Raw genomic sequence first — 14415 nt, forward strand, 5'->3', positions numbered from 1 at the left:
CAACCAAATCTCCATATCAATCTATACTCAATTGGATAACAAATCCCTTATTCAATCCAACCTCCTATAGATATAATCATGTCGTAATTAATTCCATTTAATCAACACTTACATACAATCGAATAACCCATGAGAAATCTGGAAAGAATAGATCATCTGCAAATGGAAATCAAAGGTGAAGTCACTGAGAAAACTCACTCGTGACGTATGGACAGTGATCAAATGCCACAACCGCAGCAACAACTTATGTCTCTATTGATACCAAACCTACAATCAATCAACTATTTCCAAGAATTACTTTAGATCCTATTCCAGCAATTAGGTTCATGAAATCCTAGCAATCGGGAAAATAACACTTATCCTATTCGGCCAACCCTTTTCCAATTTGGCCCCCCTACAGTAGGATGCGCCGAAGTGTTCAGCGATCGATTCAGCAAGAATCCAAACAATATCCTGTATCTATTTCGATGCAAGAAGAATCAACAAAAGGGAACTCAAAATGCAAAATCCATGAATCCTTAAAGTCTGGATGGGGAGTACCTTGGATGGTGGCCCTCCGGTGGTGCCACCTGATCGGGACCTCATTCGACGCTTGCTTGATTTGCTGACACAGCATAGTGAGAGAGGTAAAGGTGCCTAAAGGAGTATATCTGCTATGATCAACTCAGTTGATCACTAGAAATGGTGGCTGCTTAGCCTACGATGGCTGGATGAAGCCGATGTCATCAAGATTTGGTGGCGACACACCCGTCGACGTGCTGAGTGAGAGGCCGGGGGTGGAGAAGGCGCTCTGATTTGGTTGCCAGCGGTGGATTGATTGCGAGGAAGGGGCAGAAGGGGCTCAGGTTCGGTGGCCGATCATAGCTTGATCGTGAGAAGGGTAAGAGAGGAGAAAGGCTCCACACCGCGAGAGGGAGAGGGAGGAGGGAGACTCGGCCGAGGGTGCATCGAAAGGCACCGGTACGATAGATTCCCTTGCAGTATCGGGGAAGAAGGTGTCGAGTAGAGAGAGACCGGGTGAGAAAGGAAGAGGAGATGGCATTAAGTGGTTATGTAACTAATGTTTATATACTTAGGGTTTGATTAACTTAACTCTAAGTTAATTTCTCTATCAACTCCCACTTATTGGATAATCCAAACAGACTTCCTCCAAGACTAATAACTCTACCCCTTAAAACATGTCATACGACCTCCGTTTAAATCTCGAAAAATTTTCAAAAAAATTCAGCAAGGTTATTACTGTAATAATACATATTATTTAATTTGTAATATTTTACATTCTTCTCCACTAATAAAAAATTGGTCCCTAAATTTACTGCTCATCATAGGGATCCTCATCCAAGGGTAACAATCAAGCAACATACTCATATACCACTCCATCCAAGTATCATGAACCAATCTTCAATCTGTAAGGGATTAAGGTCCCTTATCAAACTACAGGATGATCCACTTCTAAGTAAATGGTGATGACTCTATGGGTGCGTTTGGTTCGGGGTTATTCTTGATAACCTTGGTTATCCATCCAAGGTTATCAACAAAAACCTTGTTTGGTTTAGGTATTCGATGATTCCCGAGTAATGTTCCATGCCCGACACGTCAGCAAAAATGTTATGTATCCCGGAATCGGAAAACCTCAGAAAGCTAAGGTTTTCTTGATTCCGGGGTTAACGATTTCTTTTTACCAAAAATACCCTCCGATAAGAAAAAACATGAAAAAAAGAGAAAAAAGTAAAAAAAAATATTAAAAAAAATGTTTAAAATTTTTTAAAATTTATTTTTTTTAAAATAAATAAATTTTTTTTTTAAAAAATTAAAAATATAATTTAAAAAAAAAAAAAATTTAAAATTTTTAAAATTTTAAAAAATTTAAATTTTTTTTAAAAATTTAAAAAATAAAAAAAATAAAAAACAAAAAATTTAAAAATTTGTAAAATAAAAAAATTTAAAATAAAATAAATAAATTAAAATTAAAATTAAAAAATGTAAAAAAATAAAAAAAAATATAAATATAAATAATATAAAAATATAAAAACATTAAAAAAAATAAAAAAAAACACATAAAAAAATAAAGAAAAATATATAGGAAAAAGAAAAGTAAAAAACATAAAAAAATAAATAATAATAATAATAATATTATTATTATTATTATTTTTATGTATAGTTGGTTTTGTAACTGAGGGTAATACGGTAAAATATTAAAGTAGAGTATTCATTATAACCTTCAAACAAACAAGTTTTTGTTGCATTACCTAGGTTGAACCAAACAACATTTGGTTATGTTTTATTTTCCATAACCTTGGTTATGTGATTACCTGGTAATCACATAACCAAGGTTATACATGATAACTTGAACCAAACGCACCCTATGAGTTTTGAGCTCACCCTTCTTCTGCTACTCCCACTCAGCTACCTAATCAATTGTGGGTAAAATCTTCTAAAAATAAATGGTCTTCACAACTACCTCTAAAGTCTATATCGCACACAATTAACGGATCCCCTATCATTTGTATAGTGCACTTAGACTATCTCCATCTGATTCAATACTCAGAGATATATCATGAGCTCTGACAATCTCTTTATAATATAATCCTACTAATCGATCCAAAGAATTTGTCCTACGAATTGATAGAATGGGAGCAAACTAATCAACCAATCAACGATTACTCAGATCACACAATATCCTCCCCATGTCTTAGGTAATCTCACGTCAAAGTTCACCGTAACAAGTTCACATTCCTATTCTGGTATTTGTATCTACAGAAACCTTCCGGTTAATCTCTAATGTTTAGTCTCTACTTGCCAGCATACTATACATCGAGCTACAAAGTTCGCGATGTCATTCTTCATGTCGTTCCACCAATAAAAATACCTCAAGTCTCTCTATATATTGGATACCACCCGGATGTATCGCAAATCCCGAACAATGTGCTTTCTGCAGTAATTCCTCCCGGGCAGGAAGTTACTCAGGAACACATCTTCCATGGAAATAAAGAATCTCATTCTCATCACATGAGAATTCTATCTACTGGCATGAGATTGCTCCACTCATGCTACATCAGAACTGTACCTAACCCCTAGTACGATACCTTTATGTAGAGTACAAATCTGTCTACACTAGAAGATAAAACTAAAACGAGTGTAGTTATTAGTCTTCATTCCAACCCTTGAAACTGGTCTCGTAAGCATCTATCTAGGCAATTTCCATACCTTTCCTAGATAATCCCATCAACGACATAACAATACTGGAGAAAACCTCAACCAATCTCTGGTAATATCTAGCCAGACCAAGGAAGTTGCGAGTCTCCTGTACAAACTTTGGCTACTCCCAACTAGTAACAACTTCTATCTTCTGTGCCTCTACTGGAGATAATGTGTCCTAGAAATCCACAGAAGACAATCAAAATGTGTACTACTAAACTTTGCATAGATATGTTCTCGTCGAAGTATCTCCAAAACTATGTGAAGATGGTGTACGTGATCCACCTTGGATCAGGAATATGCCACCATATTGTCAATGAAGACAATTACAACTAATCCAAATTCCATAGGAATATTAGATTCATCAAGTCCATGAAAATATCTGGGGCACTGGTAAGCCTAAATGGCAAGGACTCATAATGTCCATACAACAGGTACACTCATTTATAAGATCACCGACAACTAGTCTATAATCTGATTACCAATTACAAATCACCAAATCTATAAATATCACAGAAATGCTACTCCCCATGTCACTATCAACAACAAATACCAAGTAATAGACCACCAAGTCAAATAACTACTAATAGATCATCAAAAGATAACATATCACCATATCTGATCTTATAATATCTACCAATCTCAAGCCATCTTCAACATCAATCAAATCTAATAGCTACCCACACAATTATAGAGAAAAAGGAAGGCAACTGACCTTTAACATCCACTTCCAACAAATTTCAAGATATTCACCATGGTTCAACATTGTATGTCTATGTTGTACCACTATAGGGATTATATCCAGTGGGGAAATTTATTGCCTATACTTTTAGTGAGACAAATAAGTCATATACTCACAAATCTAACTTCCCAATGACCCACTCTCATCATAGGGTACTATCAAGATATAGAAATATATCACCATCCTACCAAAGGTGTATGACTCAAGAAGTCAAGGGATATCCCTTGGACTTAATGACAGATAATCAACAACTCTCGAAATGGTAGAGATACGATCAATCCATGAGATATGAGTATAAAAACTCTACTAATCTTATCCAAAAATGTCCAAAGGGTATGTAAAAGCTCATCCTTCCCAATACTCAAATACGTAAAGGAATGACAATTCAAAGTCCAAAGGGTGAATCATCCTCCTAATTGAGAGTCTACCCATCAAGAGGGTATCTCCACAACTCTCATAATCATGTCCATAAATATCCTCCAATAAATGTGAACTAAAGGTCAAACCTTCTGATCTGAAATATAAACTTCAAGGCCTTGAGTAAAAGATCATGTAGTCAAGATCTTGAGCTACTTGATGAAGACAATGCTAGTTGAGTTGACTAATCATTGTCTTGTAACCCATCACACTATAATTGCTCCACCTAAGGTTCAATAACCTCTAGCTAGTCGAAATATCTGTAAATCAATGCTGTGCCCTCAAAGATCATCATCAGATATTTCCACTCAGTAACAATGGAATTTCATAGGTGTTAATTAACTAACACCACCTCTTCCGTATTATTGCGGGTCGTATAACTCTAGGTATCATCAAGGTCATCTAACCATATCCGATCGGTCCATGAGTCAAGATCTCCCATAGAATAACATTAGGCGAGTCGCTGACAATCGCCTTATAAACCATCACACCACCAAAGGAGGTAGAAAAATACTCTCTTTCCAAACACCTTAAAGTAATCACCAAGTGATGCCTTGATCTCAAAAATCATCTTCTGCATCTTCCTTCATGTGGTGTCTGGTCACGTAAAGGATAAGCAACTAACTTTATCTATCCCGCATCAGTACAAATCATATATTCGAGTGTACTCTCCAAGTTATACAACAAAGTAATAGTTGTATCCTATAAGTGTTAATCAACTAGCTCTACACTTCTCCATATCAGTGGGGGTCATCTATCCAAATGTACCTTCTAGGTTATCTAGTCCAACCAAATACAGACAGTCCATGGTCAAAATCCCCATGGAATAGGATACATCGATCCTCTATATGCTAATCAAGCCAATAATGGTATACATCTAATTCATTTATTTCTATGTCTATACAAGTCATGTACCAATCACAAGTAACCCAAGGGAAAAAATCTCCCTAAAATAGGGTATGTTGGTCCTCTACTGATCGAACCAACAAAAGTAAATCGATCCACTACTAACTAAACCCACAAGAGTAAATAAATCCTCTACTGTCCAAGTCAACAAGGGTAAATCAGTCCTCTATTGACCAAACCAACTAAGATAAATCGGTACTCTACTGACTGAGTCAACATGAGTATGCAGATACTATCCACTACCAGTTAATAATAGCAGAAACTGGTTGTGTAATGCCCTCCCTTCTCATATGACGGGGCTACGGGAACATACATGCATATTAATCTATTTCTAAAGCAGCGGAAGTATTTATTTATATATTTTTCTTTTCTTTTAAACACAAATAACTAATTATCTAAACATCTATAATCATGTGAGCATGTTTAGCATAATTTTAAATTTAAGAAGTCATGATATCAATTTCTAACAGAAGCATGAATGAGTGTTAAGTAATCATGCAAAATATTAACATAGGGTAGGCATAGTTCATATCAAGCATAAATTAACATAAGCAGGTCTTTTTCCTTAGCCGAGCCACCACCACACACATCTCTTGCCCCTCCTGCTGCTCCCCTAGTTTATCCATCCTTTACCTTTATCTGCGGTACAAGGAAAGTAAACTATAAGCACACAGGCTTAGTAAGATCCTTTCCTACTCACAAAAAAAAACATACATTATAGCATAATCACATAAGCATATAGCATGGAGACATAATCATCTAAACATCATATCATGTAAAAGAGCATCATAACATATCATATCATCTTATATAAGAGCATCATGTCATATCATATCATAACATATCATATCATAAAAGAGCATCATGTCATATCCTATCATAACATATCATATTATAAAAGAGCATCATGTCATATCATATCATAACATGTCATATCATAAAAAAGCATCATGTCATATCATATCATAACATATCATATCATAAAAGAGCATCATGTCATATAATATCATAACATATCATATCATAAAAGAGCATCATGTCATGTCATATCATATCATAACATATCATATCATAAAAGTGCAAGCAAGATGTCTTTCAAAAACATGTGTCATGTCATGTGCAAGATGTCTTTTAAAAAAAACATATCATATAATACTTAAATATAATCTCAACATGAGGGCCCGGCTATGTACCACATAACATAAATGCGCTCAATCCCTAGGACGGGGTAGCTAGTCCCGAACCTACTAGGGAACTAGGTCCGTACTACGATCGTCGACCTAGGGGCGAACTAAGGAGCCCATCCCTTGGACACTAAGGTCCGGTACGAGCCATATAAAAAGTAAAGTAGCATGTTATATTTACTTATCATATCATGAAGAGTGCTCTTAGTCCCAACGAATAGGGAAGCAACTCTTAGGCCTTTACTTGTCATATCATAAAGAGTGCTCTTAATCCCAACTAATAGGGAAGCATCTCTTAGGCCTTTTCATGTCTTATCATAAAGCATGCATACTTGAGCATATAGCCCATCATAAGAGTCATTATCATGCATGATTCATAAGCATACATAAATGAGCATATAACATATCATAGGGAAACATAATCATGCATGGAAAACATTAACTATCATCTCCTAATTCATATCATAGCATGTGAGACACATAGTAAATCAAAATTGGGTCTCTAACCCTAATTCCATGGAGTGGCCGAAACATGCAAGGTATTGTCCTAGGCTACAAGCAACATAAAAGCATATGAACCCTAAGCCAATTTCATAGCACTTAACATAAAGAACATCATGAGCATGTTTAGTTTAGGTTCTGAGCTTCCTAAGTCTTTTAATCTTGTTATGGCCGAAACTTGCCAAGCATGAATCTAGGTTACAAGTAACATAAAAGCATGTGAACCCTAAACCAACTTCATATCATATACCATAAGGAACATCATGAGCTTGTTTAGTTTAGGTTCTAAGCTTCCTAGGTATTTTAATCTTGTTATGGCTGAATGTTTAAGGAGCATGAAACTAAGTCTAAGCAACATACAAGCATAAGAATATCAAGCTAACTTCATATCATATCATAAGGAAAACCATGAGCATGTTAGATTTGATTTTAAGCTTCTTAGACCCTTAATCTCATCATGGCCGAAACCCTAAAGTTGGATGCATCTAGGTTCCAAGCAACATGCGAGCATGAAAACACTAAGTAATCTTCATACCATATCATAAGAAAAGTCATGAGCATTATAGATTAAATTTTCAAACTCTCCTAGACCTTTATTTCTATCATGGCCGAAACCCTAAAACCCTAAAGTGGCATGCATTTTGGTTCCAAGCAACATACAAGTATGAAAACACTAAGAAATCTTCATACCATATCATAAAGAAAGTCATGAGCATGATATATTAAATTTTAAACTCTCCTAGGCCTTCATTTCTATCATGGCCGAAACCTACTAGGCATAGATCTAGATTTCAAGCAACTTAAAAAAAACATTAGAATTCTAAACAGAACTCATATCCTAAGTTACATATCATAAGGGACATCGTGAGCATGTTTAGTTAGGTCTTAAGCTTTCCTAGGTCTTTTATTCATGCCTTGGCCGAAAGTTTAAAGAATATGAATCTAAGTTCTAAGAAACGTACAAGCATAAGAACACTAAACTACTCTCCTATCATAGGGTACATATCATAAGAAATGTAGTGAGCATGTTTAGTTTAGGTCTTAAGCTTCCTTAAGTTTTTATACTTTGGTGGCTGAAAGTTTCAAGAAGCAACCCTAGATTTTTTAGCAATCTAAACTCATGGAAAAACACATGAACTACTTGTACCACAAGTGAGGGGATACTTACCTCATCTTGCTTGGTTTTTTTTTCTTAAAAGAAGGTACCCTTGTGAAGAGGAAGAAGAAAGCTTCTCCTTCTAGTTCTCCCTTTTGGCTTCTCTTGCTTGTAAGGAGTAGATCTTGAGGACTCCTTCTTGTGAATTAGTTTTCTTAGGGAGAAAACCTTAGCTTGGGATTCGGAAATGGGAGAGGGGAGAGGTTTAGGTCTTGGTGGAGGAGGAAGAAGGAGAAAGAAGGAGGAGGAAGAAGAAGGAGGAAGAAGTAGCCAACCTTTCTTTCCCTTCTCTTCTCTCATTCCTATTTATCCTCAATGAGGAAAAAGGAAAAATGTCCCAATTCATCCCCTTGATTCCTCTATTCCCTCACCCTCATTCATTCTCACGAAAATAGAAAGAAGAAAGAAGAAAAAGGCAACTTGTCTTTTGTCTTTTGCTTGTTTCTTCTCTTAACCAAGAGAAAGAGCAGGAAAGCTACTTGACATTTTCTTACTTCCTTACTTAATCATACTCTTGCTTTTAACTACAAATTTCCATTCTTTGCTAATCATATATCATTCATGACTCTATTGGTTATCATACACCAATTTAGCTTTATCTATTGTGAGGGGTTCAAGGTTCAAACCTTAACTTCTCTCTCTTTTTATTTCTTTTTGGTTCTATTTCCCTTTTCCTTTTATTCTAAAAGAGAATACCCATATGTATAACTAAAAAAATTTCGTGGGTGTTACAGTACCCCATACCTCATAGAAAGTTCATCCTCGAACTTAGAATAGCTCCAGGTACTTCCGTTTCATATCGTCTTCACGTTCCCAAGTGGCTTCTTCGAACCATTGATTTTGCCACAGGACCTTTACTAAGGGTACCTCTTTGTTCCTTAGTCTTTTGATATCTCCGTCTAATATCTGAACCGGTCGGCTCTCATAACTTAGGTCCTTTTGAACTTGTACTGTCTGTGGTTCGATCACTTGGTCCGTGCTTGGAATACATTTCTTTAGCATCGAAACGTGGAACACGTTGTCGATAGCTGACATCTCTTGAGGCAGCTCTATTTCGTAAGCTACCTTGCCAACTCTTTTCAGAACTTGATATGGTCCCACATAGTGTAACATCCACGAATTTCTATAAGTACATGAGTAATTATTTCCACTAGAACTCAGAAATAAGAGAAGGAGAAAGAAAATAAAAGGAAGAAAATAAAATAATGATATATAATAATAAGATAAGAGGAGAAGGTCAAGGATTGAACCTTGAACCTCTCACAAACAATGGAGGAAGATTTATGGCATGATCACCACTAGGATAGAGAGTAACATATGGATAGGAAGAGATGAAAATGTTAGTTAAAGGAGAGAAAAAGAAAATAAAGCAAGAAGCAAGAGAAAACCAAATTTGCTTACCTCTTTTTCCTCTTGGTTAAGAGAAGGAACAAAAAGAAGACAAGTTGCCTTCCTCACTTCTCCCTCTTCTCATTCTCGTGAGAACCAAGGGAAGTGACATGGGAGAGTTAAGGAAGGGAGTAAATGAAGGCATAGATTCCCCTCATGGTGAATAAATAGAAAAATGAGAAAGTAAATCCCTCATTTTCTCCTTCTTCCTCCTCCTTCCTCCTTTTCTCTTCTTCACCGAGACTAAGAGGTCTTCCCTCTCCTTGATCCGAACATTAGGTCAAGTTTCTTCTCCAAGAAAACTAATTTTCAAGAAGAAGTCTTCAAGTTCTAGCCCTTCCAAGCAAAGGAAACCAAAGGAGACACAAGAAGAAGAAGCTCCTTCCATGCTTAGCTCTTAGGATATTCTTCTCTTAAGAAAGAAAAAAACCACAAGCGAAAGGATGTAAGTTCCCCTCACCTGTGGTACAATAGCTCTATGATTGTCATGTAAATATATTGCTAGAAAAAAAACCTATGTAAATCCCTCACCTATGGTTTTAAGAACTTGAAAACCAACTAGGTAAGTTCATGATGTTTCCTATGATATGTAATTGATGATAAGGGGGTTAGACTAATATTTTCATGCTGGAATGTTTTGTTAGAACATAAGTTTATGGGCTTAGACTTTCGGCCAAGAAAGAACAAAAGAACTAGAAAAGAACTCTAGACCTAAAACAAAACATGTTCTCTTATCATTATGATATGTACCTTATGGTAGATGGTGTTGTTGATGTTTTTCCCACTTGTATGTTAATTTAAACTTGATTCCATCTTCATGAACTTTCGACTATGATAGAGTTGAGGGCCTAAAAGGGCTTAAAACCTAAAAGTTTAGCATGCTATGATTTTCATAAGACAAGATAGGAAGCTAATATGACATGCCATGATCTTAGTGTTGGGATCCTTCGTACGGAGGCTAGAGAGGGGGGGTGTGAATAGCCGACCCCAAATCGTCGTTTCTTTCTACAAAATGTGTTAGCGCAGCGGAAAATAAACACAGAAACGAAAGGGAAAGAAGATAAACCTCAAACAAACCGATGTAACGAGGTTCGGAGATAAACTCCTACTCCTCGGCGTGTCCGTAAGGTGGACGAAGCCTATCAATCCGTCGGTGGATGAGTTCCCGGAGAACCGACTAATAAATGCTCCTTGTGGGTGGAGAAACCTCGCCACAATACTTGTAACAACAAGAAAGGAGTACAAGGAAAGCAAGAAGCAAATACAAACAACAATATGAATGCAACACTCGCTTGCCTTCTCTGTCGACCGGAGGCGATAAAGCAGCAACTTCACAACCCAACTGCAGCAGCTGATTGACGACTGGAAGCTCACACGAAGCTTCGGAAGCGAGCTCAACAAAGCTCAGAACCTCAAAGCACAGAAGCAGAAGCTTCAATCCAAGGAAGAAGAAGAAGTAGAAGTAGAGGCTCGATCTCCTTTTATAACCTGCGAAGAAGAAGACATAGGAACTAGCCGTTGTGTCGCAACGGCTAGGACCTGGACCGATCAGGCTCCACTCTGATCGGTCCAGAGCCTCTCTGATCGGTCATGGGACCGATCAGGCTCTAGTCTGATCGGTCCCCAGACCGATCAGCCATATCTTCACAGAGCCACAGATCGTGCTCTCATCGGTCTGTGGACCGATCAGGCTCTAGGCTGATCGGTCCCCAGACCGATCAGCCAACTCTTTGTGAGAGTTGACTCGTCTCTGATCGGTCTCCAGACCGATCAGAAGAGCCTCAGTAAGCCACTGATCGTTATCTGATCGGTCACCAGACCGATCAGATAGTTAGCGTATCGCTGGATCGATCCACTGATCGATCCAGAGCTTGGTTTTTGCCCAAACCAAGTCCCAAGACTCCCACACCAACATCCAGTCAACCTTGACCAGTTGGTACATCATGCTTAGCATCCGGTCACTCCCTTGACCTGCTAAGACTCCTCACCAAGTGTCCGGTCAATCCCTTTGACCCACTTGGACATCTCTCTTCGTGTCAAGTATCCGGTCACTCCCTTGACCTACTTGACCTTCTCAACACCAGATGTCCGATCACCCTTGATCCATCTGGATTTTCCCTTGCCCGGCTTCACTCGCCAGGACTTTCACCTAGCTTCACTCACTAGGATTTTCACCTGGCTTCACTCACCAGGATTTCCAATCTGCCCAGCTTCACTCACCAGGACTTTCCAACTGCCTGGCTTCACTCACCAGGACTTTCCCATTGCCTGGCTTCACTCACCAGGACTTTTCCCACTGCCTGGCTTCACTCACCAGGACTTTCCAACTGCCTGGCTTCACTCACCAGGACTTTCCCATTGCCTGGCTTCACTCACCAGGACTTGCACTTTCACATCCGGTCAGAGAACGAGCTACCGAGCCCTCTCTGACCACAGTTCGGAGAACGAGCTACCGAGCTCTCTCCGACTTCCATCCGGTCCAGAGAACGAGCTCCCGAGCCCTCTCTGACCTCAGTCCGGAGAAAGAGCTACCGAGCCCTCTCCGACTTCCATCCGGTCCAGAGAATGAGCTCTCGAGCCCTCTCTGACCTCAGTCCGGAGAACGAGCTACCGAGCCCTCTCCGACTTCCCATGCCAAGTTTCCATACTTGGACTTCTCCGTGCCAAGTCTCCATACTTGGACTTTTTCCGTGCCAAGCTCCCTGCTTGGACTTTTCACCATGCCAAACTCCCTGCTTGGACTTTTCCCATGCCAAGCTCCCTGCTTGGACTTTTCCCATGCCAAGCTCCCTGCTTGGACTTTTCCGAGTCAGGTCAACTCACCTCGGGTCAACCAGGTCAACCTTGACCAAGGTTGCACTAACAATCTTCCATCAAAATACAACTCTTCTGTTTTCGTCAAACATCAAAATACAACTCGAGTCAGGTCAACTCGAGTCGGGTCAACCAGGTCAACCTTGACCTAAGGTTGCACCAACAATCTCCCCTTTTTGATGTTTGACAAAACCGTAACCTAACTTAGGTTTTCTAATGTTCTTCCTTGAACATTCTCCCCAAACCTACACTCTCCCCCTTTTTGACACACATCAAAAAGAGTGAATCAAGGTCAAGAGTTTCTTCCTAATGAAAGTCCCATACCTTTCATTGAAACTCTTAATTTCCCCCTTAATACTAAGGTCAACAATTAACTTAGTGATAATCCCATATCACTCAAGTCTTTAGGAGTAAAAACTCCCCCTAAAAGTCAACTCCCCTGACTAATAGGTAAAACTCTCCCTAAAGGTCAACTCCCCCTTGACCATTGCACCAACAATGTCTTGGAGAGTTTCAACCCTTTAGAAAACCAAAACACCAATTCTACAGCTGCAATTTCAGACAAACAGTCGAAATTCAGCAAGTTGGCACGCCCTGATCGTTCTCCGGACCGATCAGGCTTCCTCTGGATCGGTCCAGTGACCGATCCACACAGACCTGGACCGATCAGGGAACCTCCTGATCGGTCCACAACTCTGATTTCTGATTTCTGATTTCTGAATTTTTCTTCTCCCGAAATTCAGAAACCTCTAGAAAATTACAGAAAATTCCAAAAATTGTGAAATTTTGAAGATACATTCCTCATAACATATACTATCATGGAAAAATAGTTTTCTAAGAAAATAACTTCCATTTTCAAAACTTGATACAAAGTTCAAAAGTCTTTGAAATAGTTCAAAGTTAACTCATCTTTGTATCACTTTGCTCAATGATGAATGCTATCACTAGAAAAGCTTCATCAAGGTTTTTCAAATCAATTTTGAAATGATTTTAAACCATTTAATTTAGGACCACAATCTTTGGGCTAAATGTACATGAATTGTACATAAGCTTTCCCTATGATCCCCAATTTTGACTTCGGCTCATTTAGGTACAAGAACCATGCACCTTGATCCTAACTCATCATCCTAATATCTCACACACATCTAAGGTGTATCAAACACATTCAAGTCAATTTTGATGTGAGATATGGGTTTAGGTTATCTTAGTCTAAGGTCTCATGCATTTTCTAAACATCAATTTGATCTCCATATCAAATTGTGTTTTTAACCTTAAATCAATTTCATTGATTATAAATGCAAGAAATGATGACATGACATAAAATGATATCATACATAATAACATGTGCCAATGTCATGATGTCATGGCATAAAGTATGAAACTTAAATAAAACATGACATATAAATAATCTAAGCATTATCATGACATTTTAAATGATCATAAAATAAATATGATGTCATGACATGGCATATGGCAAACAATATATGGCAAATAGCACATAAAGGTATAGAAAATACCTAATTCTAGCCTTAGTTGTCATTTTTGATAATTTTGACCATTTTGCCATAATTTCTATATTCCTAAGTGTAATAGACCTAAAATCATATCCTCAAGACTTTTAGATCACTATGTGCCAACTAGATTGATTCTAAAAAATTCCTCAAATGTGGTTGGCACATTCTAATCACCTTAGGAATAATTTTTAAATTCATTTTCAAGGCTTGATTGCACCTTGAAAATTCCTAAAGTGCCACCTTTTGCCATGATTAGGTTAACTACCTATTCAAGTAAGGTTGGCACACCCTAACTCATCTAGCGTGATGAAATCACGCTCCTAGGAACCCAATACCTATTTGAGCTCATTGGGTTCACTAAATATTCACTAGGGATGACTTCCCTAGCAACCCTCCTAATGACCCTCCTAGGCTTTGAAGCCTTGGTCATTTGGGACTCATCAAGATCAACTCTAGGAGTGACTCCCCTTGTGACCTTGGTGATGTTCTTCCTAGCCCTAGATTTTGTTCCATAATCGAATGGAACATTGTGATAAGTGGGCTTGACCATTTGGGACTTAGGTTTGTGACCCAAACCTTTCATGTCCTTGGACT

Source organism: Zingiber officinale, chromosome 8B (genome assembly GCF_018446385.1).
Source record: "Zingiber officinale cultivar Zhangliang chromosome 8B, Zo_v1.1, whole genome shotgun sequence".
NCBI classification, from domain to species: domain Eukaryota; kingdom Viridiplantae; phylum Streptophyta; class Magnoliopsida; order Zingiberales; family Zingiberaceae; genus Zingiber; species Zingiber officinale.